The following is an 11,512-nucleotide window of genomic DNA, read 5'->3' as shown; positions in this document are numbered from 1 at the left end:
TATCTACCTATCATCAATCATCTATATCTACTCTATCATCTATTTATCTATATCTATCTATAATCTATCTATCACCTATTTATCTATATTATCTATCATCTATCTATCTATCTATCTTCTGCTTACAGAAGTGGTAAGCTCTCAGCTGCTGCACACCTTTAATCCCAGCACATGGAGGGCAGAGGTAGGCAGATTTCTGAGTTTGAGGCTGGCCTGGTCTATAGAGTGAGTTCCAGGACAGCCGGGACTACACAGAGAAACCCTGTCTCAAAAAAACAACAAAAGAAGAAAAGGAAGTGGGAAGGAAGGAAAGGAAGCAAAGGTGTCCTCCAGGACAAAGGTACATTTCACGGTGTGGCTGATGACTCCAGATGGCTCTGTAGCAGGCTGACTCAGGCCCAGGGACTGTCCCCACCTCTCAGATAGCCTCGCCAGCTCAGGCAATAGGGCCTGTGTTTGAGACAGCTGTGCCTGGTCCCAGGGGTACGGTCCAGCCACCAAGCATCACCTGGAGATAATTGCTGAGTCTCCACAGGCCCTGGCTGTGGGAGACAAATACAGGATCAGATGGGCCCCAGGAGCTAAGAAAAGCACACACGTGCCTACGCCACTCCTGGTGAAGGGAAGAGTCACCCTAGACAGCTTCACCCCATGGGGAAACAAGAGGCCTGGAGGAGAAGCCAGCCTTGGCTTCTCAGGAACCAGAGACAGAATTTAGCAGCCATACATGGGACTAAAGACAGTGGGCAGGGCTGACCTGACTGTGTTAACCCCATAGAATCAAAGGTCCCAGTCCTTGAAGGTTCTCTCAGCTCTAATGTCAGGGTGGTACCTCCAGCTACAACCTTCCCCAACCAGGCCACCTATGTATGACCTTCACTCTGGTGGCCACTGCAGATGAAAAGGTCACCAAAGACTGCGATGCGACTGTACCTGGCACCCAGACTTACACCAGGATTGGGTGTCCAGGAGGTTGAGTCCCAGGTACCTGTTGCAGAAATCAAGTGGTTTCTGTTGAGGAGGAGGGAGCATGGGTACTGCCTGGCATTTGTGTCTTAGGGAGACACACCGATCATTAATAATAAATAAATAAATAAATAGATAAATAAATAAATAGATAAATAAATACTCCTGCTGGGCTGTGGTGGTGCATGCCTTTAATCCCAGCACTGGGGAGGCAGAGGCAGGTGAATCTCAGTGAGTTCAAGGCCAGCCTGGTCTACAAAGGGAGAGCCAGTTCCAGGACAGCCAGGACTGTTACACAGAGAAACCCTGTCTCAAAAACAAAAACAAAACAAAAATACTCCTACAGACTTCCCTACAGGCCAATCTCGTGGAAGCATTTTATCAATTAAAGGAATCTCTAGCTTATGTCAAGCTGACAGAAAACTAGCCAGTATGTCTGGTTTTGTTCCCAGAACTTTTACCACCTACATGGTGGCTCACAACTGTCTGTAATTCAAGTTCCAGAGGACCTGACGGCTTTGCCTGGCCTTCGAGAGAACCAGGCACATACCTGCGGTACTCACAAATACGCAAAATAAAAATAAAGAAATCTAAAGAAATTAAAAATAAAACACATCTGCTACCTAAATTTCCATAAACATTCAATGTAGCTGAGTGTGGAGTATATGCCTTTAATCCTAGCACTCAGGAGGCAGAGGCAAATGAAACTCTGTGAGTCTGAGGCCAGCCTGGTCTACAGAGTGAAATTCAGGCTAGCCAGGGCTGCATAATGAGATCCTTTCACAAAACAACAACCTCAGTATAAGCTAGACAACAACGAGTCACATACGTTTTTAGTTGGGGTTGGGCTATATTGCTCATTCTGGCTTTGATTTTGAGATCCTCCTGCCTCAGCTTCCTGGGCATCTGGGGTTACAGGTAGTGGTCCACGCCTGTCTCTCTCCACTTCTGTTTTAAATCACGGTGTTGTGTGTCCCAGGCTGCCTTCAAGCTCCACATGCAGCTGAGGATGACTTTGAACTCCTAATCCTCCTGCCTCTACCTTCTGCCTTCTGTTGCCAGGATGTGCCACCACACTTGGTTTAAGCCATGCTAGAGATCAGACCCAAGGCCTCCTGCAAACTAAACAAACATTCTGCCAACTGAGCCTCATCTCCCAGCCCGACACCACTCTCTTTTTGACCTGTGTGACTTCCGAAGTCCAGAAGGAACGACCGTCTCAGCGGACGCATTTCCCTATGGTCCGTGTTCCCATGTCGCATTTGCGTGCCCCTTGTTATTTTGGTATTATATGATGTCCCCAAGCCTGGCTTGAGCATAGCTGCCTCAGAGCGACCCATGTGGCTGCGGACAAGTCACGTGAATTCCACAGCTCCGAATGATGCCGTGAACACAAATACAGGCAGGACAATGCAAATTCAAGGCAAACTAGGAGTTCAGGCCAGTCAACCCAGTGAGGAGCCAAGCAGGTGTGACCTGAGGTCCACACTGACCTTGCAGGGTCAACCCAGGCCTGGCTCCCAGGTTGCAGTGTGACCCTGGCTCTGTGTGGTCTGTAGGTGTGGGTGTGGTGAGGAACTCTCTTTTCCAGGATCTAATGTATCGTACACATTTCCCATAACTCCAGATTCCTCTGTCCTGGGGTCTGGAGATAGGTGGCTGATGATTGCTATTATTTGATATTTATATCAATGTTATATGATGACGATAACTCTTCTCACAGAGTGGACTTGGTTATCGAGGCAGTGACTCCCTAGAACAGATGAGCTTTCTTGGACACACTGTCTTGCCACATGTCCCCCCATGTCCAGTCTATGGAGGGGCCCCTGACAAGGGATCATACAAGTGCCAGCACCATGGCCCTGGACTTCCAGCCTCCAGAACTGTGAGCCAAGTACATTTCTTTTTATAAATCACCCCACCTTCGATACTAAATTACAGTAACAGAAACAGACTGAGATACCAAGAAAATCTATATAAGTTTCTCCTCCCCTCCAAAACAACCAAGCAAATAACAATAACAATAATTCTTTCAGGTACAAAACACTGATAAACTGTAAAGATACTACCATTTCCTGCCCCGTCTCTCCAGAACAGAAGTGTGGCAGCCACACTGTGGCAGGAAAGGTCTTGCCACACGACAGAAGCAGAAAAGCCTACTTCCTACAGCCTGAACTATGTTCTTCCCCAAGTCCCGACTCCAGGTACCTCAGGCATACAGCTGTATTTGGATCAGGATAAGGAAGCAGCTGAAGGAAATCAGGTTCTGTGGCTGAGCTCCCCACCAGGATGGACTAATTTCTATAGAACCATAAACCCAAATAAACTCTTCCTTCTAGAAGATGCCTTGGTCATGGTGTCTTATCACAGCAACAAAAAATAACTAAGACTTATCCTCAATATCCCCTATATCCTCAAGCCCCTGCCCAAGGCCACATACAATTAGGGCAGAATTGCTTACAGCTGATTGGGAGATACTCCGGCAAGGGTCCCATGACCCTCTCCACACCCCTTCTATGAGGGAAAGCCAATATTCAACAAGCCTGTCTGTAACGAGTCTTTCTCTCTCCTGCCAGCCAGCTCCCAAATACCAAATAATGACACAGAGACGACTGCTTCTTCTTCTTCTTCTTCTTCTTCTTCTTCTTCTTCTTCTTCTTCTTCTTCTTCTTCTTCTTCTTCTTCTTCTTCTTCTTCTTCTTCTTCTTCTTCTTTTTGGTTTTCTGAGACTTTATCTGTGTATAGTTTTGATGCCTGTCCTGGAACTCACTCTGTAGCCCCAGCTGGCCTCGAACTCACAGAGATCCGCCTGGCTCTGTCTCCCAAGTGCTGGGATTAAAGGCATGCTCCACCACTGCCCAGCCTGACACAGAGACTTCTTATTAATTATGAAAACTTGGCCTTTAGCTGAGGCCTGTTTTCAGCTATCTCTTAAAATTTAAATTAACCCCGTATTGAATCCAATTGATGAGAGAGAGGAGAGATTCTGCAGGTGAGGGAAATCGAGATCATGATGGGAGGACGTGCAGAGATGACCAGCCACACTAGTGGAAGCCCATGAACTGTGGACTGGTGGCTGTGGAGCCCCCATGGGACTGGACCAGGCCCTCTGGATATGGAAGATGTGAGTTTGGCTCAAACTGTTTGGGGGCACCCAGGCAGGGGGATCGGAATCTGTACCTGGTCTATGGACAGGCTTCTAGGAATCCGGTGCCTGTGGTGTGATGCCTTGCACAGCCTTGGTGCAGTGGGAAGGGGCTTGGACCTGCCTAGGCTCGGAGTGCCGAGCTCTGCTGACTCCCCATGGGAGACCTCGATTTGGGGGATGTAGGGATGTGGGGTGGCTTGGGAAAGAGGGCTGGGGGGTGGGAGGAGGGAGGAGGGGGGGATTTGTAGATGGTATGTAGAGCCAGTAGAAAATTTCTTAAGAAAAAACGAAAAATTAATGAATTAATTAATTAACCCCAATTAATCTATGTTCTACCACGTGGCTTTTAACCTCTATCTCATTCTGTGTGTTTGACTCATCTGGCTGGCGTCTCTCATGCACCTAGATTCATCTGGAGTTTCCTCTCTCTGCCTGGAAGTCCCGCCTGTCTCTCCTGCTTAGCTATTGGCCATTTAACGCTTTATTAAACCAATCAGAAGGTGCGTTAAGTAGAGACCTATCTTTACAGTATAAACAACTATTCTGCAACCCTCAGCTGTGATGATCAAGCAAGCAAGCACAGCTGATCTGATGAAGATGTTGGGACCAGAGGATAGCCCTGCACAGCACTGGACTACGTGACAAGAGATCTCAGAAAAGAAGATTATGACCTAGGTGTTAGTTATTTAGCTGCGTTGTGTTCTTACCCTGCAAGGAAGTGTCATGAAACACGACAGAATCCGCTTATAAGAGTTTATTAGAGTTAAAGGGACAGAGAGTGCGCAGGCCTGTGGGAGAGACACGTGCGTGGAGAAGAAGAGAAGCGAGAGAACCGGGAATATGGCGCTCTGCTTTAAAAACCGGCTGGGGGCGTGGCCAGGTCACGTCACTACTCCACGTGTGTGCGTAGATCACATGGTCACGTTGCGCGCTTATGTGGCCATGTAACGTCACGGATCCTGGTCACGCGAGACGCCTTGACCCGGAAATGGCTATCTTGACTTGGAATTGGCTAGGCGGAAGTGTCTGCCTGGTATATGCGACCGTGGGGGCGTGTTGTGAACCCTTCATTAGGGACACACGGGATGGACAACATGAAGACACACAAGAAGCCAGTGTCTACAAGCCAAGAAGACACCACCCTGTTAATCTTTTCAACTTGGACTTTTGACCTCCACAGCTGTGAGAAAACCTCTGTTTACTTGAGAGCTCAGGCTTGGTTGTCACAACAGGCTGCACAAAAATGGCCCAGAGTTAATATCGGATTTTATGTTCGGAACATACAGTGTGTTGTCAGCAAAATCCCTTCATCAAAAGTCTAAGCTGAGCTGGGCCTGATAGCCAGGCCTTCCCAGCAACCGGGGAAGCTGAGGCAGGAGAATCGAAAGTCCAAGGTTTCCCCAGGCTACAGACTGAGTGAAGGGCCAGCCTGGGTAATTTAGTAAAACCCTGTCTCAATATAAAAAAAAAAAAAAAAAAATTGCCGGGCAGTGGTGGCGCACGCCTTTAATCCCAGCACTTGGGAGGCAGAGGCAGGCGGATCTCTGTGAGTTCAAGGCCAGCCTGGGCTACCAAGTGAGTTCCAGGAAAGGTGCAAAGCTACACAGAGAAACCCTGTCTCGGAAAAAAAAAAAAAAAAAAAATTCCGGCGCAGGGTGGCTGCAGAGATGGCTCAGTGGTAAAGAGCACTGGCTGCTCTTCCAGAGGACACAGGTTCAATGCCCAGCACCCACCACAACTGTTTGTAACTCCATTTCCAGGAGATCTGATACCCTCACACCAAGGCACATAAAATTAAATTAATTATTAATTTTTTTTTTTTTGTGATATATATTTTTTATTTTACAATACCATTCAGTTCTACATATCAGCCATGGGTTCCCCTATTCTCCCCCCTCCCACGCCCTCCCCTTACCCCCAGCCCACCCTCCATTCCCACCTCCTCCAGGACAAGTCCTCCCCCGAGGACTATGATCAACTTGGTAGACTCAGTCCAGGGAGGTCCAGTCCCTTCCTCCCAGACTAAGCCAAGTGTCCCTGCATAAGTTCCTGGTTTCAAACAGCCAACTCATGGAATGAGCACAGGACTTGGTCCCACTGCCTAGATGCCTCCCAAACTGATCAAGCCAATCAACTGTCTCACCTATTCAGAGGGCCTGATCCAGCTGGGAGCCCCTCAGCCTTTGGTTCATAGTTCATGTGTTTCCATTCATTTGGCTATTTTTTTCAATAATTGAGTAAAACTGAAATTTATTATATGCCACAGTCGTCCTAGGGACCTCCATGCTATATATATATAGCCTCTATGGTTCTATGGGTTGTGGTCTGATTGTTCATTTTATATCTAGAATCCACCAATGAGTGAGTACATACCATAACTGTCTTTCTGGGTTTGGGTTACCTCACTCAGGATGATTTTTTCTAGTTCCATCCATTTGCCTGCAAATTTCATGCTTTCATTGTTTTTCTCTGCTGAGTAGTACTCCATTGTGTATATGTACCACATTTTTTTCATCCATTCTTCCGTTGATGGGCATCTAGGTTGTTTCCAGGTTCTGGCTATTACAAATAGTGCTGCTATGAACATAGCTGAGCATGTATCTTTATGGTATGTATCAGCATTCTTTGGGTATATGCCCAAGAGTGGGATGGCTGGGTCTTGAGGTAGTTCGATTCCTAATTTTCTGAGAAACCGCCATACTGATTTCCACAGTGGTTGTACAAGTTTACATTCCCACCAACAGTGGAGGAGTGTTCCCTTTGCTCCACATCCTCTCCAACATTGGTTGTCATTGGTGTTTTTGATCTTAGCCATTCTAACAGGTGTAAGGTGGTATCTCAGAGTCGTTTTGATTTGCATTTCTCTGATGATTAAGGATGTTGAGCATTTCTTTAAATGTTTTTCAGCCATTTGTAGTTCTTCTTTTGTGAATTCTCTGTTTAGCTCTTTAGCCCATTTTTTAATTGGACTGTTCAGTGCTTTGATGTCTAGTTTCTTGAGTTCTTTATATATTGTGGAGATCAATCCTCTGTCAGATGTGGGGTTGGTGAAGATCTTTTCCCAATCTGTTGGCTGTCTTTTTGTCTTATTGACTGTGTCTTTTGCCCTGCAAAAGCTTCTCAGTTTTGAGAGATCCCATTTATTAATGGTTGTGCTCAGGGTCTGTGCTGTCGGTGTTTTATTTAGGAAATGGTCTCCAGTGCCAATGCGTTCAAGAGTGCTTCCTATCTTCTTTTCTATTAAGTTTAGTGTAACTGGATTTATGTTTAGGTCTTTGGTCCACTTGGACTTGAGTTTTGTGCATGGTGACAGATATGGATCTATTTGTAATCTTTTACATATTGACATCCAGTTATGCCAGCACCATTTGTTGAAGATACTTTCTTTGTTCCATTGTATAGTTTTGGCTCCTTTGTCAAAAACCAGGTGTTCATATGTGCATGGATTAATGTCAGGGTCTTCAATTCGATTCCATTGGTCCGTATGTCGGTTTTTATACCAGTACCAAGCTGTTTTTATTACTATAGCTCTATAGTAGAGTTTGAGGTCCGGGATGGTGATGCCTCCAAGGGTTGCTTTATCGTATAGGATTCTTTTAGCTATCCTGGCTCTTTTGTTTTTCCATATAAAGTTGAGTATTTTTCTTTCCAAGTCTGTGAAGAATTGTGTTGGGATTTTGATGGGGATTGCATTGAATCTGTAGATTGCTTTTGGTAAGATTGCCATTTTTACTATGTTAATCCTACCTATCCATGAGCATGGGAGATCCTTCCATTTTCTGATATCTTCTTCAATTTCTTTCTTTAGAGATTTAAAGTTCTTATCAAAAAGGTCTTTCACTTGTTTAGTTAGTGTTATCCCAAGGTATTTTATATTATTTGTGGCTATTGTAAAGGGTGATGTTTCTCTGACTTCTTTCTCAGCCCTTTTATCATTTGTGTATAGGAGGGCTACTGATTTTTTTGAGTTGATCTTGTATCCTGCCACTTTACTGAAGGAGTTTATCAGCTGTAGAAGTTCCCTGGTAGAGTTTTTGGGGTCACTTATGTATACTATCATATCATCTGCAAATAGTGAAAGTTTGACTTCTTCCTTTCCAATTTGTATCCCTTTGATCTCCTTTTGTTGTCTTATTGCTCTAGCTAGAACTTCTAGTACTATATTGAATAAATATGGGGAGAGTGGACAGCCTTGTCTTGTTCCTGAATTTAGTGGTATCGCTTTGAGTTTCTCTCCATTTAATTTGATGTTTGGTGTTGGCTTGCTATAAATTGCTTTTATTATGTTTAGAAATGTTCCTTGTATTCCTATTCTTTCTAAGACCTTTATCATGAAGGGGTGTTGGATTTTGTCAAAGGCTTTTTCAGCATCTAGGGAGATGATCATGTGGTTTTTTTCTTTCAGTTTGTTTATATGGTGTATTACATTGACTGATTTCCGTATGTTGAACCATCCTTGCATCCCTGGGATGAATCCTACTTGGTCGTGATGGATGATTGTTTTGATGTATTCTTGGATTCGGTTTGCCAATATTTTGTTGAGTATTTTTGCATCAATGTTCATGAGGGAGATTGGTCTGTAGTTCTCTTTCTTTGTTGCATCTTTGTGTGGTTTGGGTATCAGGGTAATTGTAGCCTCATAAAAAGCGTTTGGTAGTGTTCCTTCTGTTTCTATTGTGTGGAACACTTTGAAGAGGATTGGTATTAGTTCTTCTTTGAAAGTCTGGTAGAATTCTGCACTGAAACCATCTGGTCCTGGGCTTTTTTTAGTTGGGAGACTTTTGATGACTGTTTCTATTTCTTTAGGGGTTATTGGTCTATTTAAATGGTTTATCTGGTCTTGATTTAATTTTGGTATTTGGTATATATCCAGAAAATTGTCCATTTCTTCCTGGTTTTCCATTTTTGTGGAGTACAGGTTTTTGAAGTATGATCTGATGATTCTCTGGATTTCCTCATTGTCTGTTGTTATGTCTCCCTTTTCATTTCTGATTTTGTGAATTTGGGTGTTCTCTCTTTGCCTTTTGGTTAATTTGGCTAGTGGTTTGTCTATCTTGTTGATTTTTTCAAAGAACCAACTCTTTGTTTCATTGATTTTTTGTATTGTCCTCTTGTTTTCTATTTCGTTGATTTCAGCCCTCAATTTGATTATTTCCTGGCGTCTATTTCTCCTGGGTGAGTTTGTTTCTTTTTGTTCTAGAGCTTTCAGTTGTGCTGTTAATTCATTGGTATGGGATTGCTCCATCTTCTTTATGTGTGCATTTAGAGCTATGAATTTTCCTCTTAGCACTGCTTTCATAGTGTCCCATAAGTTTGGGTATGTTGTACTTTCATTTTCATTGAATTCTAGGAACTCTTTAATTTCTGTCTTTATTTCTTCCTTGACCCATTGATGTTTCAGGTGGGTATTATTCAGTTTCCATGAGTTTGTGGGTTTTCTATAATTTTTGTTGTTATTGAGTTCTAACTTTAAGGCATGGTGGTCTAATAAGATACAGGAGGTTATTCCAATTTTTTTGTATCTGTTGAGATTTGTTTTGTGTCCAAGCATGTGGTCAATTTTTGAGAAGGTTCCATGGGGTGCTGAGAAGAAGGTATATTCTTTTGTGTTAGGATGGAATATTCTGTAGATATCTGTTAGGTCCATTTGAGTCATAACATCTGTTAGGTCCTTTATTTCTTTGTTAAGTTTCAGTCTGGTAGATCTATCTTTTGGTGAGAGTGGTGTGTTAAAATCTCCCACTACTAATGTGTGGGGTTTGATGTGCGTTTTAAACTTTAGTAGTGTTTCTTTTATGAATGTGGGTGCTTTTGTATTTGGAGCATAAATGTTTAGAATCGAGACTTCATCTTGGTGGATTTTTCCTGTGATGAATATGTAATGTCCATCCTGGTCTCTTTTGATTGATTTTAGTTTGAAGTCTATTTTATTAGATATTAGGATAGCTACACCAGCTTGTTTCTTAGGTCCATTTGCTTGGAAAACCTTTTCCCAGCCCTTTACTCGGAGGTAGTGTCTGTCTTTGGAGTTAAGGTGTGTTTCTTGTATGCAGCATATGGATGGGTCCTGTTTTCTAATCCATTCTGTTAGCCTGTGTCTTTTTATAGGTGAGTTGAGACCATTGATATTGATGGATATTAATGACCAGTGATTGTTAATTCTTGTTATTTTTTTGGTTGTGTTGTGTTGTCTTTCTGTGGTGTATGTTGGTGTAGGATTATCTATTGCTTGATTTTTCATGGATGTGTTTAGCTTCTTTGGGTTGAATTTTCCCTTCTAGTGCTTTCTGTAGGGCTGGGTTTGTGGACAGGTATTGATTAAATCTGGTTTTATCCTGGAATATTTTGTTTACTCCACCTATGGTGATTAAGAGTTTTGCTGGGTATAATAGTCTGGGTTGGCATCCATGGTCTCTTAGTGTCTGCATGAGGTTTGTCCATGATCTTCTATCTTTCATAGTCTCTATTGAGTAGTCTGGTGTTATTCTGATGGGTTTGCCTTTATATGTTACTTGGTCCTTTTCCTTTGCAGCTCTTAATATTTTTTCTTTATTCTGTGTGTTTAGTGTTTTGATTATTATGTGGCGAGGGGACTTTTTTTTTGGATCCAGCCTATTCGGTGTTCTGTAAGCTTCTTGTATCTTCATAGGTATTTCTTTCTTTAGGTTAGGAAAGTTTTCTTCTATGATTTTGTTGAATATATTTTCTGTGCCTTTGAGTTGGTATTCTTCTCCTTCTTCTATCCCTATTATTCTTAGGTTTGGTCTTTTCATGGTGTCCCAAATTTCCTGGACGTTTTGTGTTAGGACTTTTTTGTCTTTATTGTTTTCTTTGACTGACGAATCTATTTTCTCTATCGTGTCTTCAGTGTCAGAGATTCTCTGTTCCATCTCTTGCAATCGGTTGGTTATGCTTGTTTCTGTAGTTCCTGTTCGTTTTGTCAGGATTTCTATTTCCAGCATTCCCTCAGCATGTGTTTTCTTTATTGTCTCAAATTCATTTTTCAGATCTTGGAATGTTTCTTTTATCTGTTTAATTGCTTTTTCTTGGCTTTCTTTGATTTCTTCCCATTTTTTGTTCGTTTTTTCGTCCATTTCTTTAAGGGAGTTTTTTATTTCCTCTTTAATGGAGTTTTTCATTTCCTCTTTAAGGGAAGTTTTTATTTCCTCTTTAAGGGAGTTTTTTATTTCCTCTTTAAGGAAAGTTTTTATTTCCTCTTTAAGGTAGTTTTTCAATTCCTCTTTAAGGAAAGTTTTTATTTCCTCATTGAGGGAATGTTTTATTTCTTCTTTAAGGGCCTCTATCATCTTCTTAATGTCATTTTTAGGGTTGATTTCTTCTGTTTCTTCTGTCATGGTATGTTTAGGTCTTGCAGGTGTAGAATCACTAGGTTCTGAT

This window comes from Peromyscus maniculatus, chromosome 20 (assembly GCF_049852395.1).
Source record: "Peromyscus maniculatus bairdii isolate BWxNUB_F1_BW_parent chromosome 20, HU_Pman_BW_mat_3.1, whole genome shotgun sequence".
Taxonomy (NCBI): Eukaryota; Metazoa; Chordata; class Mammalia; order Rodentia; family Cricetidae; genus Peromyscus; species Peromyscus maniculatus.
Note: the sequence above shows the minus strand (reverse complement) of the source record.